The 16,147-nt window shown below is 44.0% G+C and overlaps 1 long non-coding RNA gene across 3 annotated transcripts in view; it reads right to left on the bottom strand.

The window, feature by feature from the left end:
* LOC118007812 overlaps positions 1-14,762 on the bottom strand; it is a 28,940-nt gene extending 14,178 nt beyond the window's left edge. The window contains exons 1-3 of one of the 3 annotated variants that reach the window (XR_004678496.1): positions 14,123-14,762; positions 13,346-13,414; positions 8,734-11,132 (exon numbers count right to left, since the gene is read on the bottom strand). This is a non-coding gene — a long non-coding RNA (uncharacterized LOC118007812). The remainder of the gene's footprint in view (positions 1-8,733; positions 11,133-13,345; positions 13,415-14,122) is intronic. The other 2 variants (XR_004678498.1, XR_004678497.1) reach the window with 2 other exon arrangements.
* Between the last annotated feature and the right edge of the window lie 1,385 nt (positions 14,763-16,147).

Here is a 16,147-nt window from a genome sequence, read left to right as displayed (position 1 = left end):
CAGTTGGTTAAGCGACTGCCTTCGGCTCAGGTCATGATCCTGGAGTCCCGGGATCGAGTCCCATATTGGGCTCCTTGCTTAGCAGGGGGTCTACTTCTCCCTCTGATCCTCCCCCCTCTCATGTGCTCTCTCTCTCTCATTCTCTCTCTCAAGTAAATAAATAAAATCTTAAAAAAAAAAAAAAAAAAAAAAGAATTAGGAACTAGAATATATCTATATCATCTATATCTGTATCTATAGCCGTCTCTAGGTCTGTATCTCTGAATGTGTTGGGGAGAGAAACGAAAAGCCCCTCTAGGCATTGAGTATTCCTCTCCATGGTTCATGCCCACCCCTCCGACTTAATCATGACAATTGACATCTTTTCTCTGAGAAATGCTGCTCACTTCCATGAGTAGGCCCCCAAGGGACTATATTCATATTCTGTGACCTCATGCTCTGGCTTCAGTTGACCAAACTAGGAGACTACCTGACGCAACATCAGGCCAATACAATTTTCTTACTTAAAGATTTCAAATTGGAATTGAGAGCCAGCCAGTCAAACTGGGATAGTCTCTCATACAGAGGACATATAGAGTCAGAAGAAGCTACCTACTACAGCAACAAATCCCCAAATTTCAGTAGCTTCAGTTTATTTCTCCATAATATCACTGTGCAATGTAGGTAGATGGAGATGGGGAAATGCTATGCTCCACAAATTTTATCAAGTACACAGGTTCCTTCCATCTAGTGGTTCAACTATTCTCTAAGGCTGTAGTCAAAGGAAGAGGGAGAGGATCGAGGAGTGCAGAGTAGGTTTTTTAGTTGGTCAGGCCTGGAAATCACATGCATCCCTTCTGCCCACATTCTAAAGGCAGTAACTCATCACATGACCTCAGCTAACTACAAACAATACTGGGAAATGTAGTCCAGTCATATGCCCACAAAGAAGAGAAAATGGGTAGGTGATCATCTAGTTAGTCTCTGTCACGACATACAAGTTTTGAACTACGGAGTTCATAGTCTGTCTGCTGTATGCATGAAAAAGCTAAGAAAACTGATTTGTAGAAGACAAGTATGAAGCAAACGTTCATATGGAAGCAGAGGTGATGGGGGCGGGGAGAGAGGGAGAGAATTGTATGGTTTCTGGCTTTCTATTTTGTGACACTCCTTTTTTTTTTGGTTTGCTTTGTTGTTTTTGTACATACATAATTTTTGTAATAACAGTTTCATTGAGATACAATTCACATCCCATGAAATTAAGCCTTTTAAACTACACAGTTGAGTGGTTTTTAGTATATTCAGAGGAGTGCAACCATCATCACTATCTAATTCCAGAGCATTTTTATCCCCTGCAAAAGAAACTCCAGGGGTACCCGGCTGGCTCATTGGTGGAGCAGTCGACTTTTGATCTCAGGGTCATGGGTTCAAGCCCCATGTTGGGCATAGAGATTTCTTAAAATCTTTAAAAGAAAAGAAAAGAAAAGAAACTACAGGCCCATTAGCAGTCATTGCATTTCCCACTCTGCCCACCCCCTAGCAACCACTATACCACTTTATGTCTCTATGGATTTGCCTATGCTAGCCATTTAACATAAATGGAATCATACAGTATGTGGTCTTTTGTGTCTAGTTTCCTTCACTTATTCAAGGCTCATCCATGTTGTATGTATCAAATTTCGTTTCTTTTTATGACTAAATAATATCCCATTGTATGAATATATGTTTATCCATTCATCATTTGGTAAGCATTTAAGTTTTTTCCATTCTTTGTCTATTATGAATAATGCTGCTGTGAACATTGGTGTACAGATTTTTGTGTGCACATACCTTTTCATAGACGTGGAATTGCTTGGTCATATGGTAACAGCCCTATGGATTAACATTTTGAGGAGCTGACACTAGTTTTTAAAAATTTCGGCTGCCCTTTAGCATCCTTCACATAAATACATGAATTCTTTTTTCTTTCTCTTCTTTAGTCAACCTGAGTTAGTTTCAGTAACATTATTTGTAACCTCAAGAACCTTAACAAAGTCACCTACTCCTGTTGCTTCTGGTTTAGACCTTCCTGATTCCTCAGTCCCCTTTATTTTGGCTCTACTTTTGCCTGCCTTTTTGATAGTGCTTTAGTTTGGCTTTTTTTTTTTGGCTCCAAGTATCAGGCACTCATTCCACTCAGCTCAAGTATGTTAAGAAAAATACATGATAAGATAATGGGAGTTTTCAGAAACCCAAGATCAGGAACCAGAATGGGCTGGCTTCAGAGAAACCAGTGCTAAAAGCCAGTTCTCAGTTTGAGGTGGCACCTCAGACCTCACCCATAGAAATCCGTAAGTGTTCACAGCATTTCATCATTAGAAATATAGGTCAGCTGTACTCCTTTCTGCCCTGCTACTAACTGGTGACGTCGCTCTTTGCTTTCATGCCACCTCTCTGAGAAAGGGGCTCTGATTTGCCCAGCATCTCTTTTCATACCTGGCTACAGGTCAAGGGAATCTAGCCAATTTATGGATTGACTGTCCTTGAATCAGGTGCCCACCTCTTGCCCAATCAGCTGTGAGAACAGAGAGCTGGATCACATGGTACAAAACATGACCGGTGGACCTAACTTTTTCTTTAGCAGGGACTAGGGGCTAGAGCAGTTCCCACTAGACAATACTAGTACAGGAGGGCATGGCAATTAATCCCTTTAATAAAAATTTAATTAATTAAAAAATTAATTAATTTGTTAGAATGAAAATGGATCACTGCTTTTTCAATAAGCTTCTGTCTTTGGTCTTATCAATTCTGCCAGGATATAGTTTCTTGTATCCAATCTCCAGCTTTATGCATTGTAATTAAGGGTAAAATGAGCCCGTGGTCCCATCCTGAGGCTCAAGTACCTCCCTGTGAAAGGAACGAATTAGGCAGAGGTGATAGAGACATTCTGTCCCCCTGAATGGTGTGAAGAGTAAAGGAGTAGAAAGGAGTCCCCGAGAAGACCCTGTTTCCTGTTCCCAACAGAGCTCCCCCCATTCTCTGTCTTTCACCTTATTTCCTAAAACAGCATGGGCTAGAGCCACAGCCCAGGCTCAAAGAGTATAGCAAATTGTCTGCAATTGTCAGGTCTACTTTCAACATGTCACAGCTGGAACAGAACAGGAAGCTCCTTGAGCCAACCTTAAGCATCGGGATGGGTAGAAAACTGGCCCTAAGTACTTTCTTTCTATAAAGACAGAACGCAGAGATAGAAGTTTATTTATAAAAGGAAAATGCAGATTTTAGTATGTTAGAATGAGCAATAACTTTTGAGATGAAAACTTAAACTGTTATCATTAAAATAAGTACTTTCCAGAATATTAAATTTCAAGGGTATGTATACATATTTTTTTCCTTAACAAAGCCAAAAAATTTTAAAATCCCATTCAGTTTTAGAAAATCTTCCATTTGGAAAGATATACTGATTTCTAAAGAGGGTAGGCCCATATTTTGCCCTAATTTTATTTCTTGTTCCTCATCTGTATTTTTTTTTAATAAGCTTCCTGTAGCTAATATCAAGTATGGGTTTTCCAGATTGTCTGGACATACTCCAAAAGAAATATCTCACCCATATCTTTAAGGAAAAAGGCATTTAGTATCCACATGTCTAAAAGCTAAAGTAGCTTGAGGGTAGGGATGGGGGCAGTGATGGAGGACAGAGGAGGCAGGACTTCATTTTTTACTAGCAAACTTTTGACCAGACTTTCTGAACCTCAGCATTTTAGCAATTTGAGTTGGCCAAGTCAGTTGTGAAAGACTCATATGCAGCAGGAATCGGAAAAAAGAAAAGATGATTTGCATGAGTTTTGCACTACCTAATTGGATACGCACCGTTCCATAACTGGGCACAACACAAACATATTTGTTTATTTTAAGGCTGTCTGCTGACCTGCATTGTGAGTTTGCTCAGCAGGCCAGTGTGGCACAGAGAGGCAGAGTCGAGAGCCCAGACCTGGGGCCTCTGAAGGCGAGTGTTGGTATCATCACTTGAAGGGCTTTCTCCACGCTGTCTGGCTATTGTCCGAACAGTCCTTAGTAAGGCTGGCTGTTGGTAGTTTAAGGAGTTTCGTTGATGTAGCCATCAGATTGCCCTTTTAGAGTACCTGTATGCTCCTAAGTATATTCCAAAGAGGCTGGATTCCCATTCACAGTATGGATGAAAATGTGACAAGATGAGGCTAAGGGTCTTGCTGAAGTGATGCTGTGGATTTTAGAACAGAGAAGAGAGGTGCGGAGTGTGGACAGAGAGGTCAAGAGTATGAACTTGGGAGCCAGACTGTGTCGCTTGGAATCCTAGCCCTTCTTTTCCTAGCCCTGCAGTCTTGGGTAAGTTACTTAACCTCTCTGTGCCTCGATTTCCCAATCTGTAAGATGGGGATTAAGTAGCCCCTACTTTAGAAGCACCATAATGATTATTAAATGAGTTAACATTTTGAAGGTGATTAGGGCATTGTGCAACCGGTAGTAAGCACTGTACACGTTTGTTAAGTAGAAGAAGTAAAATATACGGATGGCTGGTGAAGCTAGTGTTGATTGGCTCCAGGACTCTGTATTTTCAGATGAGAAAAGGCTGCATGCTGGAAACAACCTGCATTAGAACACATCTAAATATACTACATTGTGGTTGTACTATGAAACATCGTACTAACCGACTTTAAAATGAGGTGTACCTATATATACTGCTGCGGAATAATCCCTAAGATGTATTGTCAAGGGAGACAGAAGTCCCAATACAACATATGTAGGAATAATTATTAGATCTAGCACTTATTGAGGACGATTTTCTATGCACCAGACATTGTTTTAAAAGCTTTGTATATACAGAGGCGCCTAGGTGGCTCAGTAGGTTAAGTGTCCAACTCTTGGTTTCAGCTCAGGTTGTGATCTCAGGGTCCTGAGATTGAGCCCCACATTGGGCTCTGTCCTCAGCACGATGTCTGCTTCGGACTCTCTCTCCCTCTCCCTCTGCCCCTCCCTCCTGTGCACACACTCTCTCTCTCTAAAATAGATAATAAATAAGTCTTTAAAAAAACACTTTGTATTGGGCGCCCGGGTGGCTCAGTCGTTAAGCGTCTGCCTTCGGCTCAGGTCATGATCCCAGGGTCCCGGGATCGAGCCCCGCATCGGGCTCCTTGCTCCGCGGGAAGCCTGCTTCTCCTTCTCCCACTCCCCCTGCTTGTGTCCCCTCTCTCGCTGTGTCTCTCTCTCTGTCAAATAAATAAAATCTTTAAAAAAAAAAACCCACTTTGTATATATTAATTCATCTCGTCTCCATACAAGGAAGGTACTGGCTTTTTCCCTATTGTGGAGATTATGAGATAACTGAATCTCAGAGAGGTTATGTAATTTGTCTAAGGTCATCCAGCTGGCAGGTAGATGAGCTGGGATTTGAATTCAGATGGTCTTGTTCCAGTGTCCATTTATTAATCACTATGGTAAAGTATTCTTCCGATAGCATAGGCACACAAATAAAACTATATACGTATAAAGATAAATACATATAAAAAACCAAACAGAACAAAGTCTAGAGGCATGGACACTAACAATTAACCCCTAAAGAGAGAAGTAGGATTGAATGGGGTCAGGTGGAGGCAGATGCTTAAGGACAAGGGGGACTTTCACTTTTTATTACATATACTTGCATTTTATTTGAATTTATTTTACTTAACAATTATGCACCCCAATGTTTACAGCAGCAATGTCCACAATAGCCAAACTATCGAAAGAGCCCAGATGTCCATCAACAGATGAATGGATAAAGAAGATATGGTATATTACTCAGCCATCAAAAAAATGAAATCTTGCCATTTGCAATGGTGTGGATGGAACTAGAAGGTATTATGCTAAGCGAAATAAGTCAATCAGAGAAAGACAACTGTCATATGATCTCACTCATATGGGGAATTTAAGAAACAAAGCAGAGGATCCTAGGGGGAGAGAGGAAAAAATAAAACAGAGAAGGAGACAAACCATAAGAGACTTTTAATCTTAGGAAACAAACTGAGGGTTGCTGGAGGGGAGGGGAGTGGGGCAACTGGGTGATGGACATTAAGGAGGGCACGTGATGCAATGAGCACTGGGTATTACATAAGACTGATGAATCATTGACCTCTACCTCTGAAACCAATGATACATTATATGTTAATTAATTAAATTTAAATAAAAAAAATAAAAATTTACTAACAAACAACCAAACAAAAACCCTAAACAATTATGAAGGCCTTACTCTATACCAGGCAATGTTCTTAGTGCTTGACAAATATTAAATAACTTAATTCTCTTAAAAATCTCCATTTTGCAGATGAGGAAAGCTAGGTGTTTATCACACAGCTGGTTAGAGGCTAAGCTGGGATTTGAACCCACAGAGCCCGGCTGCAGATTCTGTACTCTTAGTCCCTCTACTACATATGTATACATGTGTGAGCTGAGCCCTGAATCAATGGTCCTCACACATTCTCAAGGGCTTGGCCAGGCTTCCACCCACTCTGTGTCATAGGCAACACCTTTATCAGGTGGTCAGAGGTACAGACAATCACACAAACAAGGTCTTGGATTCCATCTCCACCAGTTAGTAGTTAGTAGTCTTATGACCTTGGGCGAATCATTTAACAGTTTTGATCTCAGGATCTTCAACTGTAAAATGGAGTGAATAATCGTCACTAGGTCATTTGGTTGTTAGGAGGATCAAAAAACATGAGCATATACAAAGTGCTTAGCCCAGAATCTGGCACACAACAAGAAATAACTCAATGTTAATTGTTGCCATTATGATTATTAGTTTATTATCTTGGTACCTCCTTTCCAGGGAGGCTTTTTCTCCCATCTTTATTTGGGACACCATGGCACATACTGTTGACCCAGCACTTGTAATATAAGGAATTTACCCATTGATGTGCTTGCACAAAGTACACCCAGGTATATGCATAAAGATGTTTGCTGAGGTGTTATCTGTTTAAGCCATCAACTGGAACCACCTAAACATTCATCATTAGGAAACTGATCAAATACATTTTGATATATCTAAATAAGGAATAATATTTGGGGACCCTAGGTAGGCCCAATAAATGGCAGTCTTCTTCCCTGCTCTAGTTCTGAACGAATTGAGAAATAAAACAAAGGACTGGCAGATGAAGACTTAAATAACTCTGATAAAAGACAAAGTTGGATGTGGTACCATATGAAATCTCACATTAAATGAGAGAGACATTTCGTGCCACTGAAACCCAGAATCGAGCAGCCGTTCAGCCAGTTCTGCCTACTTCTACGGCAGCAGAAGGCACACTCCCTGCAGGTAACTTGGTGCTGAGCAGAAAGGGCAGAGCTGAACCCAGCACATCTAGGTTGTTCTGCCAAGCTTGTTAGTCAGGTAAGTCACTCTGTCCTCAGGGAGTAGAAGAAGTAAAGGGACAGAAAGGGGGCAGGAATTACATTAATTGAGTGCCTTTCATTTGGAAGGCACTTTCTCTTCTAACAAACACTCTGCAGACATTAAAAGAAGGGAGTATATGGGGCACCTGGGTGGCTCAGTCAGTTAAGCATCTGCCTTCGGCTCAGGTCGCGATCCCAGGGTCCTGGGATCAAGTCCCACCTCCGGCTGCCTGCTCCACAGGGAGTCTGCTTCCCCTCTCCCCTCCCCTGCTTGTGTGTGCACTCTCCCTCTCTCAAATAAATAAATAAAATCTTAAAAAAAAAAAAAAAAGGGAGTATATCTGCAGTGCACATGTGGAAAGATCTCTAAGGTTGCATTTTGAGTGAAAAGCAAAATGCAGAATAAGTATAGTAAGACTGCTTTTATGTAAAATTTTGTTAAAGGACATACATAAATATGTAGTACCAAGAATAAAAAAATAGTAAGAGTGGTTATATTTGGGGGGAGGGACGCAGGCAGAATGGGAAGTTTTTATTCTTCCTTTTATACCTTTTTAAAATTGTTTTTATTTTCTTCCCACCTATTCACGACTTTTATGACTATTATTTTTAATGCTGTTGGGGTTGTGTGGACTGTGGGACTCATGACTATGATTGCTTTCATCTTTATACTGCCCTGCAAAAATAAGTTATAGGGGCGCTTGGGTGGCTCAGTCGTTAAGCGTCTGCCTTGGGCTCAGGTCGTGATCCCAGCATCCTGGGATCGAGGCCCTGCATCGGGCTCCCTGCTCGGCGGGAGGCCTGCTTCTCCCTCTCCACTCCCCCTGCTTGTGTTCCCTCTTTCGCTGTATCTCTCTCTCTCTGTCAAATAAATAAAATCTTAGAAAACCCCCAAAAAACAAAAAAACAAAAAATAAGTTATAATGCATGTTACTTAAAAAAATTAAAACAAGGCAGCATAAAAAAAAAAAGTGCCTTCTAACTTCAGGAGTCCTAATGAGCTGTAATCAGAGAGACGCCAGACTAGTCAAAACTGGAAGAAAGAGCTATAATCACAGGGGGAAAAAAAAAACCTCTCTCCACAACTTGAAGTGTCCCAGAAAAAGCAGCAGTAAAGACAGCAGGCCGACTTCAGGAAAAGCGGAGACAAGAGGAGCTGGGGCAGGGCCTGCAGGGGCTGGCGCCGGTGATCCCGTGGAATTATGTCAGAAAGCGAAAACCGCCTCGAGGACCCAGGGACCTCAAGGAAGAGAGAGACAAAAGCTGCCACGCAGGGCCTGGGGACCCCAAGAAAGAGACCGAAGGGGCTGAGGTGTAAACTAAACCAGAAGGAGCTTAGGAGGAAATGGTGCAGTGATTCTGACTCACCGTCTGATGGTCCTCAGGACTTGAGTGGCCTTGGAGAAACCGGGTCGGGGTTGTATAACCAAGGCACTGGGCTGGAGAAACAACCATGGATGCTCAGTTGCTTCCTGGAGAAACCGGGTCGGGGTTGTATAACCAAGGCACTGGGCTGGAGAAACAACCATGGATGCTCAGTTGCTTCCTGCAGCCTCAGGTCATCAAACTGAGGTCAGCGTGACAGACCCACAGGCAGGCAAGGTAGGGGCCTCGATCAAGGATCTCATCTCTCCTCCCTCCGCCTGCCAAAGCTCTGGCGGAGAGGAGCATCCTTATGGGAAAGCATGCATGGGGCCCCATTATTTGTCACACTCCTCTGTCGCTAGACCAGGCCCCGTAAGAGAATTCCAAAGAATTGATTTTCGTGGGGCCGAAATACAGTAATTCGTGCTGCAGTCCTGCCCAAATCACTGAACAGACCCTTTAAGACCCAGATTCCTTAAGGCAGCTTTGATTTACCACACACTCCGCGTTCCAACTGGAGTTTGGAAGTGAGCGTCGCTGCCCACCTGAGTGAAGCCCTGTCTCACGGTTCTCTGGCAGTTAAGTGCTCAAGAAGAAAGAGATTTCTTCAACTTCCTTTGGTACTCACAAAACGAAAGCAGCCGTTACATAATAAAGCCTGTAAAAAGGCTCCATGGGTTAAGAAGTCCCCGATGTTTTTCCTGCCTTCGGTCATTTTCTTTGTTTAAAGTACTCAGAAACAGTGAAAGTTCACAAAGAAAAAACATCTCCAGCAGGAAAATGAGTGAGAGAGTTAGTCAGCAGCGAGGCTCACTCATAGGGCCATGAGGCTGTAACTTAATCTTGACAACATAGTCTTTCCTGGAAGAGATTCGAACAGCGATTTATCATTTTATAATTTGTGGTTTAAATTTGAGCCATAAACCAAGCAGATGTATTGGTTTGAGGCACTTTTGATTCCTTTTAAAGCCCCAGGAGGCAGGAAGACAGCTTCAAACTTGAGGCCCCAGGCTCTTGGGGTTTCACCAAGAGAGCACAAAGGACAAGGTTTCTGTATTCACTCTCTTTCCTTAGGAAATGTATGGAATGCACGCCTTTGTTTGTTTTAGACGTGGGGAGAAAAAAGCAGACTTTGATAGCTGGAGCCATGAGCTGGCCCCCTCATATCTTTGGAGGGGTGCGTTTTCATATGTTCCAGGGTCCCCTGGGAAATGAGAAGCTGGAAGCCGAGAGGGGGAAATGGGTGGAGAAAGGGGAAGCAAGGGGGAAGGGAGGAGTGCCGGAGATAACTCTGCTGACTTCACAGTTTTCCACTGGGGCCTGCCCTGCCTACCTCTGTTGACTTCAAAGCTCTTTGTGCCTGCTCAGTCAGCCCTGCCGGCCGCCACTGGGAACGAAGGAATTGGCTCTGAGCCCTAGAACAAAATTGAGAACAAAATTTTCTGAAATTAACTTTGCCTTAAAAAAAAAAAAAAGGATTTTCAGCTCTGGGGGGCAGCTCTGGGGTCGCCTCCCACTGGGGTTCCAAGCATCCCCCAGGAACGAAGGGCAGCTTTTACAGAGATGTCTCCAGAAACCTGAGCAGCTTCCCAAGGTGTCTCACTAGTTCTACAGCAGTGTTGGCTGTCTGTGGGCCCACGGGTGTGGCTTTCACAATCATGTTGGGGCGCCTGGATTCGGGAAGACTTGCCTCCTCTCCTCAGAGCAATGCAGAGCATCAGATTTTTGCTGGCAGCTGAGCTCCCACGCCTGTTGCCATTCACTCTCCTCCCTGCTCTGCATGCTGGCATTTACTTATTTTCCTCCCCCTCTCTCTTTTCTCTGCAGTCCGCTTGCCTGTTCCCCGGAAGGAAGCAGAGGAAATAAGATGACCATCCTGTCTGCTGTTGCTTATAACTCACCATTCTAAGCCCAGGATGGAAAGCATCGCAGCACCCTCCCCGGGCAGACAGGGTGGCCACAGATTCCGCATGTTAAAACCAAGTTCTAGAGCACAGCTTTAACAGATAGATGCATGTGTATGATATTTCACCGTTCTCTCCTCCACCAGCCCCAGACCGTATTGGAAGTGTTGGCTTTAACCATCTTCTACTGTTCAATGTGAATTTAAAGATGAGCCTGGCCTCGAAGTGGGGGCCTTGGAAGTCCAGCTCCAGAAGCAAACCTGAGCACTTCGAGCAGTTTAGAAGGCTCTGGTACTGGTTACAGATCAAAGGATGCCAGTGCTCTTCCTCTTCGAACTTTATCACTGCTGGCCCTAGGTCCCGGCGCGAGAAAGTTCTTAGAGGAGTCTTGGCCTAGGCCTCTCTGGAACACAGCCATACTGCAGGCTGTGTGCCTGCCGTGTCCAGCTTTGTACTTGGACGGAAGGGTATATTGAAGAAGAACACATGATTCTTGTCCTTAAGGAAAATAATAGAAAGGTCACATGTTAGAGAGGAAATGGGTGAACGAGATGGTCCAAACCCTCTGTTTTAAAACCAGGGATTTTGAAATTGGGAAATGAAAGCTGAGACCAAGTTAGTTAAGAGACTTACCTAAGGTAAGGTTTCATTGGTTAATGTCACAAACAAGAATTAGAATCAGAGTCAGTTTGTAGCAAATGCATCCTGTGGATCCAAATCCAAATGTCAGTGTCACTTAAAACCAGCTTACAACAGACGGACTGAGGTTCTTACACAGTTAAGGTAGCTGATAGGGAAACCTGCCCTTGGTTTTCTAGATTCAAACTAACTCTACCCACCCCCCACCCCGTTCTGGGGTTTCAACCAAGTACTGTCAATACACCTGAAGTTGATTCAAAATGCTTTTCGGAGAACCATCTCAGTTCAGCTTTGCAGGCCCCCTTCCAAAGAAGAAATAGACCGGCATTCTATCTGGGCTAGACCCATGTCAGGCTCTCCTTGCCTGGGAGTGTGTTGTCTCTCTGTCTTTGGCAGTGTGATGGCTAAAGCTCCAGGCTCCTGCTCTTCAGTCAACACAATCAAATATCTGCAGTGTTGGCTCGACTCACAGGCCTTAATCTTCAGCTCCCACAGTGTTGAGACAATTCTTTTTTTTTAAGAGGCATTAAGGATATATTAAGCTTCTCTTCCTTGAATTCTCTTCCGAGACTTCTATCATTACCCCTTTGCTAGTATTTACTAAGTATCCAGTATGACCTAGGTACTAGAGAAAACAAGACAGACTTGGTCCATACCCTCATGGGATTTTTAAGTGCCATGGCTAATCACTGTAAAACCAAATTCGGTTGAAAAATAAAATATGATGGACAGCCTACAGCTTTCTGTCTCCTTAATCCTGCATCCACCCCACCTGACAAAATGAGAGATCTAATATTCACGTTCTTCAGAGTTCTCTTGGCTTACTTCCCAGCTGTGGTCAAATTCTCTGCGTGCTTATTCCTCCTTTTCTGGATTACTTGTGGAATTGCCAGGAGGGCAGAGACATGAAGAATGCAGGCAGTGAGGGGGAAAAAAAAAGCATCTGCAAACGATTGACTGAAACCAGTTGTAGTTGGACAGAGTCAGGGTTCTCAGTTGCAAGCAACAGAAACCAACTCTGATCTAAGCAGAAAAGGAATTCGTTGAAAGGCTATCGAGTAACTCACGGAATCACAGAGAAGGTTGGAGAAACAGGCTCAGAAAACACAGGGCCCAGGAACTCAGGATCATACCCCAGGCCACAGGCACGGTCACAGCATAGAAAGGGAGAGATGAGGATACCACGGCAGCTGCTGCCCAGTGGTTCCGCACCATATCGCCCTGCTACCACCTTCAGCCCTGGACACTGGACACCACCACGGGCACCACTGCCCTGGGAGCCTGGATATTTTTGTTGCCCTGCAACATCCCCCAGAAAGGATTCTCCCCTGTCCCTGTCTGTTGGTACCAGTAACTCCTTCTTCTTCTTCTGTTTTTTTTTTTAAGATTTTATTTATTTATTTGAGAGTGTGTGCATGAGCGGAGATTGGGGGGGTGGGCATCGGGCAGAGGGAGAGGGGGAAGCAAACTCCCTGCTGAGCAGGGAGCCGATGCGGGGCTCGATCCCAGGACACTGGGATCATGACCTGAGCTGAAGGCAGATGTTTAACCGACTGAGCCACCCAGGTGCCCCGGTGCCAGTTAATGTCTGATTCCATTTGAAGTAGGTACACCTGTTTGACCAAGTCCCGCTGTGGGTCCATGTCCAAAGGAGACTAGAGAAGGAAGCATCTGGCCTTTGGGGCTCTTTCTTAAGGTACTAAGATTCATGAGGCAGTAAATGTCCTGAGCTTGGGAGAGGAGTTCAGATGCTGGGTAGCCAAAAATGACCCCAACTAACCCCCCTTCCTCTAATCCCAAGTGAAGGGGAGAGCCTGGATCAACATTGCTGGCCTACCAGAGAGTTGGAAATGAGTCCGGTATACACGTTCTAGCACTAAGGGCAGTATCCATTGACCTGAGAAGCAAGCCCTTTAGGAAGCAAGGTCAGCACAACCCAGTTGACCTCCTCTCACGGAAGGAGGGAAAGACGTCTCCCAGGCTGTCCCTCTCCCTCCCCGGCCTCCAGTGGGGAGAGGATACCGGGTGGTGGGGAGGCTTCCTGATGGCTCAAGCAGCCCTTCCACCTGTACCTAGATTAGCTCTGCTTGCTCCAGCCATCCTTTTTGGGCCAGCAGGAAGGAAATCGAAGCTGCCACCATCTAAAAACAGAAGAGCAAAGCCTAGGTCAGAGAGTTTTACCTTTGGCTTCGACGTCCCATCCCAGACCTGCTACTTAGTCTTTCGATAATCTGTGAATCTTGACATACGGTGATGCATCTTGGTTTTGTCACTGTTAGCCACCAAGCACAAGGACTAGTGCATCGGAGATGGGGGTGATGGGTAGGGCGGGGGGAACATGTGTGCTAATCAGCCAGCCTTCAAGGCCCCAGGCCACAGTTTCCTCTCCTGATGTTGTGCAGCCCAGGGGAGGGGAGGGGCGGTTTAATCTATGGTTTATTTTTTGTTTGTTTTAGGGAGTTGGTTAAAAAAAAGAAGAAGAAGAAGACCCAAATAAAACCAAAAAAGGAAATTCTTTTTTGAGTCATCTAATTATTTGTTCTCTGCCTTTAAAGAGCGGCAAACTAATCCCCAAATGTAGCACTCATAAAAGGATGATACACATGGTCAGGGAGGGTCTCAAGCCATTCCCAAGATCCTGCTCTGGGGTGGGCCCTTGGTGACACACTGTTTTCCTTTATCCTTTTCCTGGGGATGTGGCTGGGAAGTACCTTCTAGGCAGGGTGGGTAATTCCAACAGTCTGATTCTGGCTCGCAGGGAGCAAGGTCGCGTGGGAAGTGGAATGTAGTTGTTCCCAGCCATCCTTCCTCTACCCCCTACCACAGCCTAGTTTCTACAGCATCCTCACCTTTTCCCTAAGGCTGTCAGAAGCTGCTAGGGGAGCCACACATAAAGGCGTCATAACAGCTCTGGGCAGTTGAAAACTTCTCAGTACCCCTTTATTAATCAGATCACTGGAAATTAATACATTTAGAATATATTAGTTTAGCTCGTTAATAAAAATGCCTTCACTGAGCCAAGGTTCATTAGTATAGTCCCAAATTTCTTACAAAGGAAACATAAGAGATAGGAAAACCCCCCCACATTTTTTGTATCTTCTGAAAACTCAAGTGAAGACATTATCTATTATGTTTCTCAGAGTCCTGCCTTTTAAAGATCTGATAAATTTCACTTAGCTTTTAGCATGAGGAAAGACATTACGTTTCCTCATGAGCTGATATTGCTTCCTTTTTTTTTCAGACAATAAGAGTGATGTAACCAATTTTGTTTCCCTTTTTGCTTTGCCTGTCAGGGAGCCCAGACTTAAATTTAATATCCATTGACAAAATTATCTTCTCTCCGGTTCCTGCTCTTCCCTTTCTTCTATGTGGTTTCTCATCTCCCTTTTTATCTTTCCTTTAATTGCCTCACCTTTTTGTACATTTAATTTCAGCTACATCAGAGTTTTTAAAGATTTATTTATTTATTTATTTTATTTGACACAGAGCGTACAACCACGGGGAGCGGCAGGCAGAGGAAGAGGAAGCAGGCTCCCTGCTCAGCAGAGAGCCCGATGTGGGGCTCTCCCAGGATCATGACCCAACCCAAAGGCAGATGCTTTTTAACTGACAGAGCCACCCAGGTGGCGCCCCTGCCACCAGAGTAACAAATAGCAAAGCCAACCAACAAATCAGTAACATGATCGAAGTCACCCAGAACTTGATCTCACTTTTCTGATGTCTCCAGGCTAGTTAGAGAGACTAACTCACAGGCCAGAACACATGAAAGTATTATAAGAATATGTTCAAGTACTAAGTTAGAAGAATAAAGATTTTAGGGGTTAAGGAGACAGATCAGTGAAGATTGGAGCAGTCAAGGAAGGCTTCCTGAAGGAGGCAGTACTTATTGTAAGCTTTGAAGGCTTGGATTCATTTCGTTGGACCCGCTGTATGGTTGGGTTGGACTAAAGGAGGCTTTGGGACAAGTATCTGGGACTTTGTCTGGTTGGCTCTTTCCTGGGGGGCACTCTCTGAACTTCTCTGAGTGGCCAGTGCACTGCTTTCTAGGGAGCAACTATGTGAAGGTGATAGGGTCAGTTCTCAGTAAAATGGCGAAATAGGTGGCACTGGTCTGGGTACCATTGGCGTTTTAGACGGGACAAACCTCCATTGGAACTATTCCGCCTACTGCAGTATGTTTGGCACCCTGGTTCACACCCACTACATGCCAGTAGCAATCCCCAGTCACTGGGACAGGCCCATGTGTCTGCGCGCTTTCCCTATGCCTCCTGGAGGGCGGTAACCACCCAGGTGAGGCCTACCACTCCCTCAAATGCCCAAGATTCTCCTCTTTAGCCTGCCATCCTCAACTAGGATTTCTAGATTTGCAAACAAAATGGAGAACCCCAGTTAAATTTCAGATTTCAGATAAACCACAAATGATTTTTTAGTATAAATATGTCCCCAATATTGCATTATCTGCCACCTATCTGAAATTCAAATTTAACTAAAGGTCCTTATTTTATCTGGAAGCCCTACTCACAGCCTGTCACCAGCACTAACAAACCTGCCTCCCAGAAATTCTAACTGGGTTGATCATTGCTCTGTGTGTTGAACCATCCCCTACTTCTTCCCTGTGAGACCCATCTATTCTGCATTTCAGTTCCTCATGTTCATTCTCTGTTCTAAGTCTCAGTGGGATGGTAGATACATTTAATCAGATGAGCAAATTCTTAATATGTAGACTAGTTATCCCAACCAGATAACATCTTTAAAAAAAATTACACGAACATTTGTATTAAATGAAAAGAATCTATGGGGCAAAGACGTATTTGGAATTGGTTCCGGTATACACATAATTCAAAATTATAGCCAATATTTTGTATAACCAGATA

Source organism: Mirounga leonina, unplaced genomic scaffold, assembly GCF_011800145.1.
Source record: "Mirounga leonina isolate KUSES-001 unplaced genomic scaffold, KU_Mleo_1.0 Mir_125, whole genome shotgun sequence".
Classification (NCBI taxonomy): domain Eukaryota; kingdom Metazoa; phylum Chordata; class Mammalia; order Carnivora; family Phocidae; genus Mirounga; species Mirounga leonina.
Note: the sequence above shows the minus strand (reverse complement) of the source record. Positions and strands in the feature narration are given on the sequence as shown.